Source organism: Rhipicephalus sanguineus, chromosome 9 (genome assembly GCF_013339695.2).
Source record: "Rhipicephalus sanguineus isolate Rsan-2018 chromosome 9, BIME_Rsan_1.4, whole genome shotgun sequence".
NCBI classification, from domain to species: domain Eukaryota; kingdom Metazoa; phylum Arthropoda; class Arachnida; order Ixodida; family Ixodidae; genus Rhipicephalus; species Rhipicephalus sanguineus.
In genome coordinates, this window is record NC_051184.2 from 153,537,082 (window position 1) to 153,550,803 (window position 13,722).

Here is a 13,722-nt window from a genome sequence, read left to right on the forward strand (position 1 = left end):
ACGATGCGCAAACCACATCTCTAACCACACCGAATGGTGACCCCGTACCCAGTCAACAATGTGCAACAATTTTGAACACTACGTTCATTCAGTCATTTTCATCCTCGAGACCCGGTAATGAACTACCTCATGTTACCCCTTCTAATTTTCCTCCAATGAACCCTATTATTTTTAAGTCCAATGGCATCAAAAATAATTAAGAACTTAAAGCTTAGCTCGTCTTGTGGAGCAGATGGTATCACTTCAAAGTTTTTGAAAAATACCATTGAGTATTGCTCCATTATTTTTTAATACACCTTTTCACAATCACTTTGGTCTGCCTCATTACCTCAATATTGGAAGATGGGAAAGGTTGTGCCAATCTTTAAATCCGGCGAAACTCATAATCCTCTTAATTATCGTCCAATATCCTCAACTTCAATCTCATGCAGAATAATGGAGCACGTTATTTTCACTAATCTAGTTAACTTTCTTGAAGATAATAATTTATTTTCTAAATTTCAACATGGATTTCGCAAATCTTCCTCTTGCGAAACACAGCTGCTTTCATTTACTCATGACTTGCACACTCATCTTGACTCTGGCTTTCCCATTGACTGCGTATTTCTGGACTTCTGTAAAGCCTTTGACAAAGTAAACCATCTGCTTCTCTTGTATAAACTAAACGTACTTATTATAGACCCTGCAACTGTCAATTGGATTCGAGCATTTCTTCTATCCCGGTTTCAATTTGTCGCCACTAATGATAGCGTGTCTGACGTGTCCCCTGTTGAATCCGGGATTCCTCAGGGGTCCGTTCTGGGTCCTCTTCTATTCTTAATTTCTATAAATGACTACTTACTCAATAACATTTCCTCAGAAATTCGTTTATTTGCTGACGACTGTGTCGTATATCGCAGAATAACTACTACCTCTGATGTCGCTAATCTACAGTCTGATCTAAACCACGTCCATAACTGGTGCGTCACTTGGCGCATGGAGCTGAATACTAAGAAATGTAGATACATGCGAGTTTCACGTTCTAACGTAGCGTCCTCAACATATGTGATTAATAACATCAATCTTGAATCTGTCACATCATACCGTTACCTTGGCGTCCACATAACAAACGATTTGTCATGGAAACATCACATCGAACACATAATATCAAAAAGTAACCGCACTCTGGGATACATAAAAAGAAATCTTTTTCTCGCCATATCTTCACTAAAATTACTGCTCTACACCACGTACACTCGTCCTCAACTAGAATGCATCATCGGTTTGGGATCCGCATCAATCCATATTAATTAACGCAATTGAAACAGTGCAAAATCGCTCTGTTCGTTTCATACTAGCAAACTATCACCGTACAGTAAGCGTAACAGAAATGAAAGCCATTCTAAACACCCCACACTCGCCATTCGCCGAAAGCAAGCTCGCATTTCACTTTTTCATAAAATATATTATCACAATGCCACTCTCCGATCACTCTTTGTTCAGCCACCACCATTCACATCTGCTCGTAGGGATCATTGTCATAAAGTCAAGGTCTCGTTTTCTAACACTGTCGCGTGCGCACAGTCATTCCTTCCCAAAACCACAGTCGAATGAAATAACCTACCATCATCTATAGTGAACATACGCGATCCCATTCTTTTCAAACATGCTCTTATGAACATGATCTAGAGTTGTAAAAATCTGCCTTTTTCTTCTTTTTTTCTTTTTTTCCCCTTCCTCTTTGGTGCTCTGAGCTCGTGCTCTTGTACTTTCTCTTCTTATCATTACAGATTCATATCTGATTTAGTCAATCCAGCGGTATGTTTTGTATAACCAGTGTTTATATCGGTGTTATCCTTTTCTTTTTGTCTTTATTGTACATTGATACTGTACTCACTTGATTGATTGTAATGCTTTTTTTTCTTCTCTCTTCGTACCTTGTTCCGTGTTACATATAATCGTGTACTTGCCCCTCCCCTCTATAATGTACTGTATGTACCTTGAGGGTATTTCAAATAAACAAAAAAAATAAAGATAAATAAACTCGAGCAGCATCTTTGAACTTTAATTCTAAGGGCGCAGTCGCGATCGCTGGTGTGCGTGCTATATCGGCAGCCATCGCGGGCGGCTCGTATATCCTTCTACGTATTGCTCTCTCAACACGAAGAGACTGTGCGGAAAGAGCATCTCTCTCTGGAGCGGCCGTATTCTCTTACACCAGCGTTTTGTAGAGTTACGCGTGATCGGATCCAAGAGAGTTAGCTACGAGCCTCACTTCGTATAACATTACAATTTGTTGCTATCGCATTTATTGCTTAACCCTTGCGATGAAATTGACATCCTTGCGCACTTTAGTGCGCATAATTTTAGGCCCTCATGCAGCCACTTAACGCCGTCATTGTTCGCAGGCCATATCATGCATTGGCGCTCCTTGGCCATCAGTGGCCCTTGCGCCATAAAGCACCATCTATCATCACCATCAAAAACTTTACGTGTTAATGTTTTACCTAATATGCATTTTGTTTTGTCGACCGAGGTCCTCATTTTCTAAAAGCTTGTTATTGATAGCTTGTATACCATGTATATCTTGTGCACATGTGCTTTTACAACCTCAGATAAGCACAGCACACACGTGAAGCACACTTAAAAAATTACATAATTTGTCGATTTTACGTGCCATAACTACGATGTGATTATGACGCACGCCATAGTCATAATACTTTACTTGAAGAATTAGAAATGTACGGTATTAGCGCCATCCCACTTTTGCCTTTTGCAATCTAACTTTAAGTACCGTTCGCAATATGCAACAATTAACGATTCATTATCTTCTCTCCAGGCAATACCTACAGGGGTTCCGCAGGTTAGCATTTTATGGCCGCTGCTTTTTAACTTATGCATAAATGACATGGTCAAGCTGAGTGATAAACCTAACTGCATAATGTACACAAATGACGCTGGCCTTTCCTTCACATGTAACGATATGGATGCCATGACCACACTTATGAACATTTCGTTAGAAAGTTCAAACGCATGAAGTGAACGAAATTCCTTACTCAGAAATACAACAAAGACAAAAGCAGTAGTTTTCACTTGGGCAAGCAGATTGATTCTGCAGACAGTAGATTACGTATAGGTAGCCCGGCAATTGAAATTGTCGGTACCGTTAAAATGTTAGGAGTATTTTTAATTACACAATGTCGTAGGAACCTCCGATTAGTAATCTAATTACTAATGTTTCAAAATGTGTGGGCACACTTGTACGAATGCGTTTCTTTTTAGGGGCGAAGCTCCTTAAAGCGGCACCCGTTCGTCCCTCGTAGTGCGTAACCAGTCTTAACGCTAGTACCAGATCTTGACCTCCAAGGTGGTGCCGGTGGGAGATTTCTCCTGTGCGTTGTTGAACAACAAAAAATTAGCAGCGTGCGCGTTAACTAAAAGCCGAATTCTTCTGTCTCTCATTCCCCATTAGCAGCCATTGGCATGTTCCAGTAGGAAACGTTAGTAGAAGTAGAAGTGTAAGTGTTAGCTAAAAGCCGACTTCTTCTGTCTCTCATTCCCATTAGCAGCCATTGTTTACCTCCAAGGTAGTGCCTGGTGAGATTTCTCCTGTGTGTGATTAAACAATGAAAATTTTGTTCAAAACGCCGTTGATTGATGAAATAAACCAACGAAAGACGCCAGATGTTTTCTAAAAGCAAAACGAAAAGACGCCAGCTGCTTAACGAAAGACGCCAGATGTTTTCTAAAGCAATGGTTTTCTAAACAATGAAAATTCACAGCGTACATGTAAAATTAAAGTGAGCTGCAAGTCGTCATAACTCTCATCGAACCTTTAGTATAAACGCGCCCGATCTCACGTCGGTGATGATGTACTGGGCAGAATTCACGGAAGATTCACGGTTTACCGATAAACCTCCGCAGCTTCGCCCACTCATCATCATTCACTCCGTGGATATGCTGTGATTTTTCCAGTTTCTGTTAAGCTAACACTTTATACAGTAAAACCTCGGTGATACGATCACGGCTCGTACGAATTTCGGGGTGATACGAATTTTTCTGTGGTCCCGGCCAAGGCCCATTAGCCTGCAATGTATTGGATTACGGTTGTTGCGAACCTATTTTCACCCCGCGACGCTTGATACGAACGTACGTTAGCGCACAGGTACGAACAGGTGCTGCCCGCGCTGTCGCGGAAGATGCGGCAGTCACGCGCGGGCGCGGGCATGCGCGCTGCGCGAACATCAACGGTGAGTCGTTGCCTCCAAGATAGTGCGTGCGAATCTTGGAGGCCTTTATGCGCCTTCGCGTTTAGATTACAGATGATGTTGACTTCGCCTTCTGTTTTTTTTTTCCGACGCGTTGACGCGTGCTCCTGTGCTCGAGGCAGCAGCGTCTTTGTACTGTGTGAACAGGTGCCTGCCACATCGATGCAAGCCATGTCCCCGCGATCAGACGTTCTATGAAACAAGACTGAAACTTGAGCTGCAGGTCCGTCATGAAGTCCAATGAAAGGCGGACGAAGACTCCAAGAGACGAAGCGGACGGTCTTGGCAAAGGAACTAGGCCTCGCAACATACGCGCACACCTGCCAACTCTACGATTTGCGCGGCAGACTCCCGAATTTCGAGCAAACGTCCCTATTGTGTGAGCATGGCCGTAAATTTCCCGAAAATTACCCCCAACACCACCGCGATAAGAGAATAACAGCATCAAAAGACAGTGATTCTAAAACTTTCTGGCCTTCATCTATCGCGTGCACAGCGCTTCTTAAGTCACTTTCGCCGCTGTACTTTGTTGTCATGCAGAAAAGCGTAGTAAGATTAGGAAGGGGCTACTAGCGGTCACGGGGCAAATTTGATTCATTAATTACATGCGCGCGCATGCACCGTATATTTACGAATACAAGTATATGATCGTTGACGTCTAAAAACTTTACTGGCAATCATTCAGAGCTGTTCATGACGTCGCTGCGGCCCTGAGAGACACGAAACTAAAACGTATGCCAAATTTCTTTTGTCGCATACTAATTTTCCATGTTTTCTGGTGATACGAATTTCGGATGATACGAATATTTTTGGTAACCCCGCGAGATTCGTATCACCGAGGTTTTACTGTAACACCTTGTTTTTATCACATGTCATTTATTGTCTCTTAGTATGGGCAAGTACAACAGCAACCGAGATTAACAAAATATACCAACCAGAAAAGAAAGCGATGAGGTATATAGTAAACGTGAACTCCTATGCACGCACTGATGAACTATTTAAGCGTTTTATTATTCTCCCAATTCAAAAAATATGCGAGTATTTCTTAGCAATAAGATATAAGCAATCCCTGTTTCAAAACAACCGTGCCTTTCTGGATCTCTTCGTGCTAGAAACACATGCTACTCCGTACCCTACTCGTCACCGACAAAACTGGCACATTGCATTCTGTAGAACACACTTTGAGCGAAAAATGCTGCGTTTCAGTGTTCCTGTGTTACTAAATAACTTACTTCAAAGGAAAATAACGATTGCAAAATGCAGTCCACGTGACATTAAAGAAGCACTTTAATCGTGAACATTGAGGAAACGATACTCTAGGCATTAATGAAACTTAGTAAAACTTGTTCTTGGGCTAGTTGGTACATGCTCAGTGAAATAAAAAATGAAAGACGCGTACCATGAAGGAAGCAATCAAGAACAGAAAACAGTCAAGAACAGAAATCTTATTCCTTCCTTGATGGTACGCGTCTTATTTGTATTTCAGTATTAATGAAACTACCTATGTATTGTGTTGATGTATATGTTAAAGTGTAATTTGCAAACTGGTTAGCAAGGAAGCCGTTGACGTATATTACAGTTTGTCTCCACAGCATTGTTGTTCATTTATACTGCATTTTTTCTTCCTTTATAGTTTACGTTGTACTTCGGAATCTGCGCAGAGAGAAACTGATTACGTATATTAGAGTCTGTGTTTACAGCATTGTTGTTCATGCATATTTTCACTTGTTCTGCGCAAAACCTTTCATAGTCTACGTTCGTTCATACGTCACCCATACGTCCTCGTTGCTTTCCATGTATCAGGGAGGCTCGGGTTCTCCTCAAGTGACAAACGCCACTTTTCTTTCAAACCGGACCTCATCCTTGCGATGAAAGAAATTGGGGAACGCATAAGTTTCGTCTTTAAGAGTTGAACGTGATACCGATATCCGGCCCCATCCTGATCGTGTTCCGTTTCGCTTGTCATTATGTTCAGTCGCCCGGTCTCACACACACGGACACACACACACACTCGACATACCTATAGTAAAGGTAAAGGTTTCCGCCCTCTTCAACAGCACTTTTATGACAACAGTGTACCCACTACGAGTGTGTAAGAGAATGCGCGCACTAATGTGTATGCCCTTTGTAATGGGTAGCATGCTTTTAAACGAGCAGCAATTACGCGCGTGATACTTTTTCGAAGTTTCGATGCACCCACTACGTGTTCGTAATTACGCGCAGAAATGTGTGTGCCTTTTGTAATGGGTGGCCGGCTTTAAACCACCAAATCGTTATGCAGTTCACGTGGTGTGACGCCTGATGGCAATATACGCTTGTACCCCGTTTTACTGCGATGTTACGTCTCGTACTGCGACACCTGTACACAGGACGCGTAGTTAGTGAAGTGAGGCGCTACTGAAGCACTAAAGCTAGTTTCAGTGCAGTTCCGAGCAATGAAGTGGCTCTGTGGTAGAACACCTGCTGGCCACGCAGACGGCCTGGGTTCGATTCTTACTCGAACGTAAGGTTTTTATTAAATGCGAAGCATTTCTTTGCGAACCTCAGGCACTTTGGCCGTTTCTATCTACGTATCTATCTACGTATCTATCTATCTATCTAGCCGCCTACGTCTGGACGCTCTCCTGGTCATCTCCATAACTTGTAATATACCAAAATTGGCATTGCAGGGGATCAGTGTGTGACAAACATGATTCACTGGTCACGACATGAATAACGCAAAATACCTGTCGCGTACGTCATGAAACCCTTTCTCTCAGTCACGTGTGGCAATACCCATAAACAAGAGTTAATGTTATGCGGGTATGTGCCACAGGTGATACAGAGTCTCAACTAACAGAGTAACCACGAACACACAGATTGAGACGCAAGGAAAGTGATAATAACTACAAATGTTGGGGTTTTATGTCCGAAAACCACGATACGATATGAGACGCCGTAGCGAAGGGCTCGGGAAATGTTGACCATCGGGTATTCTTTAACGTGTGCCGAGATCGCACAGAACACGGGCATCTAGCATTTTTGCCTCCATCGATATGCGACCGCCGCGGCCGGGATCGAACCCGCGACCTTTGGGTCAGCAGCCGAGCACCTTAACCGCTACACCACCGCGGCGGACGCAAGGAAAGTGAGGAAACTGAAGACAGAACACCCCTGGAAGACGCTCAACTACCATGCACCCGTCAACGTGGTCCGCAACGTGGACCACGTGGATTACGCAAAAACCGGCGCCAATACTTCGTACAGTAAATCTGCTGAGAGAACCAGGTCTCTCATCATTACCGGTGACATCAACTTTGATTTATCAAGACCCAAAAACGATTGGTCCTATACTGCGTGAAAGACGAATTGGATGTGGAGAGGGCATCAAAAGACCTCGCTGCCACGTCCACGACAGGAGGCATCATAAATCATTTCATCGTAAGAGATATCCAAGATTTCCACCAGCTGCACTATACCTTGCACTTCACTACACTTACATTCCTCATAACCGCGATCACGAATGGATCCGATCAACAAGTCCGGTCCAGCTGCTGGTGCTCACTGATCACGGTGATGATGACCTTGTTCAAGAACTGTCAAGAACCCCTTCTACGCGGCATACACACGGGTTCGTGAAACTTGCGTGCGTTCTCCGTCATAACGGACAAGTATAAGCATTACAAATGTAACTGTGACTGTTGCACGTGCAGTACGCCTACACGTGCCAATCCGCTGGTTATATATCTAGGGAAACGTTCCTGAATGAAGCTTAGTTGCAAGTAACGCCTGTCCTGTGCATCTGTGTTCCTTCTTTGTCCTGTGAAGACTCGCGCTATCCAATAAAGAAGAATATAAGCTCTACATATCAGCTTACCGCGTCTGGTGTGTGTAGCACCCGTGTTGCTGTTGCCATCGTTACGCAACTGTAAACAACTGCAGTTATATAACCATGGTTATATAATAGATATGTGACTCTTCAACATATGAGTGGGCGTATACCACGTCCATATTTCTCTAACGTCATTCCGTAACGTTTCGCTCAATGTGAAAAATTACGCCACAGTCACCAGCCCCCGCATGCTTTGCATAACATCGATTCCCACGGTACGTGGGATCTGCCGAATTTTATTTTTTTTATTTGCATCTTTCTCGATTTTGCGGTCACGGAGAAGATGATTTTTCGTTCAGAACCAACGACGGCCGACAGCGGAATTTGTGCGGAACAAGCTCTTTAATGCTATCGCTTTAAAACTTGAATTGAATCGAATGACACCATCGCGTGACGTCATTGTCACGTCACATAAGACGACTTCACGTGATAGTGTTATCCTACTAAATCATACAATGGTCAAAGGCGTGCCGATTTCGGAGGCAGCGCAAAACTAGGTGAGGCGCAGAAAGCTTGCAGTGCTTCCGATCCTGGAGGCAGTGCAAAACCACGTTAGGTGCGGAAAGCTTTCGAGGGGTGGAGGGCAAGCATCAAGGCATCGACTGAGAAGAAAAAAATCACGCCATATCCACGGAATGAATGATGATAAGTGGGCGAAGCTCGACAGGGGGAGATCATCGGTAAACCGTAACTCTCCCGTGAAAGTTAGCCCAATACATCATTAGAAAGACGTAAGACTGTGCTTATATTATACAAAATCAACTTTTATTTTGTTCTTGTTCGTTTGTTGTTTCGTTTCTTCGTTTGGTCTTTTCATTTCGTCGTTGTCATGGCGGCTGTATTGCGAGGTCCCTTCATTATGACGGCGTTATGGTCCATGAAATGAAGCGAGAGAGGTTCTTGTACTGGCTGCAGTGGGAAGTTTGCAAACACTAAGTCTATGCACGTCCCTCGGATCGTAGTAGGTTGCATATGGATACATCTGAGTGCGTATTTGGAAAGCATGTGCTGCACGATCCAGTCATTGGCAATGAGGTCCACGTTGAAGTCCCCAACCAGCACAAACGGACGGTTCTTGTACTTGTTGTCGTAGTCCCGTAACGCAGCGTCTATAAACGACTTGACGTCCCCGATAAACAGGTTGGGTGCGAGGTACACGGTCATGACGGCGACTGAATCGGCGGACCGGTGTTTCGACGCGTGGTGGCGATTCCGGGCTCGATTGTCGGCTCCGCGATGGAGTGCCAAGCATGAAGCTTACCCCGCACCTCCACCAGTGTAACGACGTGGGATCGACGAGGACACGGAGCACGACAAACAAACACGCTTTATCGATCAGAGAAAGAACTGCAACGTCTTCTTCGTCCCTGTGATGGGCCACGAACACTCGCGCTGCTTCGTTGCCATCACCACTGGCACATACGCGCGGCATAGGCGGTCACGTACGAGCTAGGAGGGACAAACCCACGGCTTTAGGAGCTTCACCCCTAAAACTTGCGGGTAGTTCGCACAAAGTCGCGAAAAGCTTGGCACAGCGAAGCACGGGCCCGTCGCCGCTCGTACTCCTTGTAGACCGACACGTTCAGCTTCGAGATGCAGGGCTTCCTCCGCGGGAGTACGCAGCCCGGCTATGCACTAAAGAGCGGAGGTTGCGCGCAATGTCTCTGTCGGTGGGCGTGGCTTAGCTACGATGCATGCGCGGCTTGGCGCATATCTTTTCGTCCACTTTAATTTCTTCACACTTTATCCTAATTACAACGAATGACATCTCCTATACTTCCTTTGGCATTATTGTCTGTTAGTTCTCAATAATGTTGCGTTTAATTAAGAAACGATCCCTTAAAAGTTATCGTCTTTCCTTCATTCAGAGTGAGGGTCTCGTTCTGGCAGACTTGATTCCTTAAAGTAGTATGCGAGGGATTATTGGTCAGCTGCCAGCTCGTAAAAGATAACGTGCTACGTGACGTCAACAGGCAGAAAAAGAGTGTTCCACACTTGCCGCCATGGCTGCGACTGCCGCTAGCACTCCTAGGTTTAAAGTGCCCATATACACCCCATAAAGTGGACGGGAGGATGACCGCCGCCGTAGCTCAGTGGTAGAGCATCGGACGCGTTATTCGAAGGTCGCAGGTTCGGTCCCTGCCGGCGGCAAGTTATCTTTTCGTCCACTTTACTTTCTTCACACTTTATCCTAAAACAACGAATAACATCCCTTATGCTTTCCTTGGCATTATTGTCTGTTCTCATTATTATTGCGTCTAACTAAGAGACGAGCCCTTAAAAGTTATCGTCTTTCCTTCTGCCTAAGTTCTGTGGCACATACCCGTTCATGATGATGACAGTTTTCGGGCACGGTCACACACATTACGCTGAGATGATGATGATGATGATGACCTTTATGAATGGCTCACACCCACTCTGGGGGATTGGCCGAGATATAGCAGCTTCCGCTGTTAAAAGAAGATGGCTCCCAGTTAATCACAAGTTTACCAACACCGCCAGTGCGAGTGCCACTCCCAGAACCCGAAGTCTTACATTAGGCTTGCTTTACTTTTTATTTTATTACTCGCTTGAAAGGGCGCCTTACTGCTGTACGTTGAGGTAGGCGGCGAGTGCTTGCCAAAATCTATTCGATTGCCGGACCTTTATTTTGGAACTGTAAGGCTCTGTCCCTATACTTCCCGAAGACTTTCAGAATCATTTTTATTTCAACATCAGACTCCGAAAAATACAGATGTTGAGGGCCGCGAGCAAAAAGTCACAAATTTGCTTGACGAGGCCCACGATCCCTTGAACTCGGCTCCAACAGAAGGTAACATGAACACGGAGCAGCAAGAGTTGTCCTTCACCTCTTTAAAGTTATAAAGAAAAAAAATCACAGTTTCGCCGCAAGGGCGGATTATGAATGCGATAGCAAGAAATTGGAATGTCACACGAGGAACGAGAAGCACCTCGATACTTTCAGCGCGCCACTGACGCACAAAGAAGGACGCCCGAAAAGAACGCAGAGGCATGCACAGGGCAAGCATCAACTAACAACTGTCGCAGTTGTTACGTCTTTGTGCTTGAGCAACGCGCTGCAAGTGTCGACATTGGAGAATCAGATGCTCTTAGGTATTTTTCTTTTAAACTGCGGCGCGTGTAGTGACCCCCTGCGTTTCCTGCCACACGGGGGCGTCTGGTGTAAGGTGTGCCCGGTGTTCTTTGTTTTTCTTCTTCCACATCACCAGTGGGTACAGAAAATCACAGCATATCCACGGAGTGAATGATGATGAGTGGGCGAAGCTGCGGAGGTTCATCGGTAAACCGTGAATCTTCCGTGGAATTCTGCCACAGTACATCATCACCGACGTGAGATCGGGCGCGTTTATACTAAAGGTTCGATGAGTTATGACGACTTGCAGCTCACTTTAATTTTACATGTACGCTGTGAATTTTCATTGTTTAGAAAACCATTGCTTTAGAAAACACCTTGCGTCTTTCGTTAAGCAGCTGGCGTCTTTTTCGTTTTGCTTTAGAAACATCTGGCGTTCTTTCGGTTTGTTTTTACAAAACATCTGGCGTCGTTCGTTGGTTTATTTCATCAATCAACGGCGTTTTGAACAAAATTTTTATTGTTTAATCACGCACAGGAGAAATCTCACCAGGCACTACCTTGGAGGTAAACAATGGCTGCTAATGGGAATGAGAGACAGAAGAAGTCGGCTTTTAGCTAACACTTACACTTCTACAGAGTCAGAAGAATTCGGCTTTTAGTTAACGCGCACGCTGCGAATTTTTTATTGTTCAACAACGCACAGGAGAAATCTCCCACCGGCACCACCTTGGAGGTCAAAGGGTAAGACTTGTTACTCACTACTACGAGCACGACGAGGGACGAACGGGTGCCGCCTTAAGGAGCTTCGCCCCTAAAAGGGCCACTTTTTCGCGCGCGTCTCAAGGGCAGTTTCCAAAGTGAAAGAAAATTAGGAGCGTGGCGTCTGCAAGTGTTGACAATGGAGAAACAGACGCTCTTAGATATTTCTTTTTCTTTTAAACTGCGGCGCGTGGAGTGACCACCTGCGTCTCCTGCCACACGTGGGCGTCTAATGTAAGGAGTGCGCGGTGTTTTTTTTTCCTTCCACATCACGAGTGGGTACAGAAAAGAACCACTTTGTCGTGCGCGTCTCAAGGGCAGTTTTCAAATTGAAAGAAAATTAGGAGCGGTGCGACTGCAAGTGTTGACAATGGAGAAACAGACGATCTTAGATATTTCTTTTTCTTTTAAACTGCGGCGCGTGGAGTGACCACCTGCGTCTCCTGCCACACGTGGGCGTCTAATGTAAGGTGTGCACGGTGTTTTTTTTTCTTCCACATCACGAGTGGGTACAGAAAAGAACCACTTGGTCGTGCACGTCTCAAGGGCAGTTTTCAAACTGAAAGAAAATTAGGAGCGTTGCGCGATAGAAAACATGCTCAAGTTCATCTGAGATTTTGTTACCACCAGCGGTAAACGGTGTATATAAATAGCTCAAAAGGACAGACTGATGGGCTAGTTGGTAGTGCATAATTCAGAACAGTAGCGCAAAAGAAGCACACGGACGGCGACAGATCAAGACGAGACACAGCGCTAACTAACAACTCAGTGTTTATTGCACGTGATCGTGTGTCTATATATATGCGATCACGTGCAATAAACACTGAGTTGTTAGCGCTGTGTCTCGTCTTGATCTGTTGCCGTCCGTGTGCTTCTTTGCGCTACTGTTCAGAATAGCTCGCAGTTCTTTCGCCGGCGCGTGCATGGGGCATGGTTCATTTGTCTAATGCAGTGGGCTGGGGGAGCGATGAGTCGATGATTCGAATCCCCCGGTCGGGTGCTTTGGTATTTTTTCTGCTTTATTTTTCTTTGTGCCTTTTTTATATCTATACATACATATACATATCCGGGACATGACGGCGACAGCAAGAATGAGCCGAGAGTATCCATATAATTGCGATAGCAATAAAAAGAATCACATGTTACGTAAAAAATACACGTGCTATCGCATAACATAATGCAATGTTACATGAGAAACACATCTTGAGGTACAATGTAACATTGTTTTAATACAATGCAGCACATACAATGTAACCCCGCTGTAAGTAATGGCGTGTTGTAGTCATAATACGCACGAAAAATGGAAATTAATAATGATTGAAAAATGTGAACAATCGTAGCGACAAAAAGTGTTACACCGCTGTAAGGAATGAAACATATGTTGTAGTCATAATACGCACGCAAATAGAAGTTAATAATGAATAAAAAATGTGGACAATCATAACGACAAAAAGTCAAGTTTTGCCGCTAGGCGAAGCAATGAATGCGATAGCAAGAAATTGGAATGTCACACGAAGAACGACAAGCAGCTCGATACTTGCAGCGCGCCGCTGAAGCACAAAGAAGAACGCCTGAAAAGAACGCACAGGCAGGGCAAGCGTGAACTAACAACTGTCACAGTTTTTAGGTCTTTGTGCTTGAGAAACGTATTGCAAGTGTCAACAATGGAGAATCAGACGCTCTTAAATATTTCTGTTTCTTTTAAACTGCCGCGCGTGGAGTGACCACACTGCGTCTGCTGCCACACG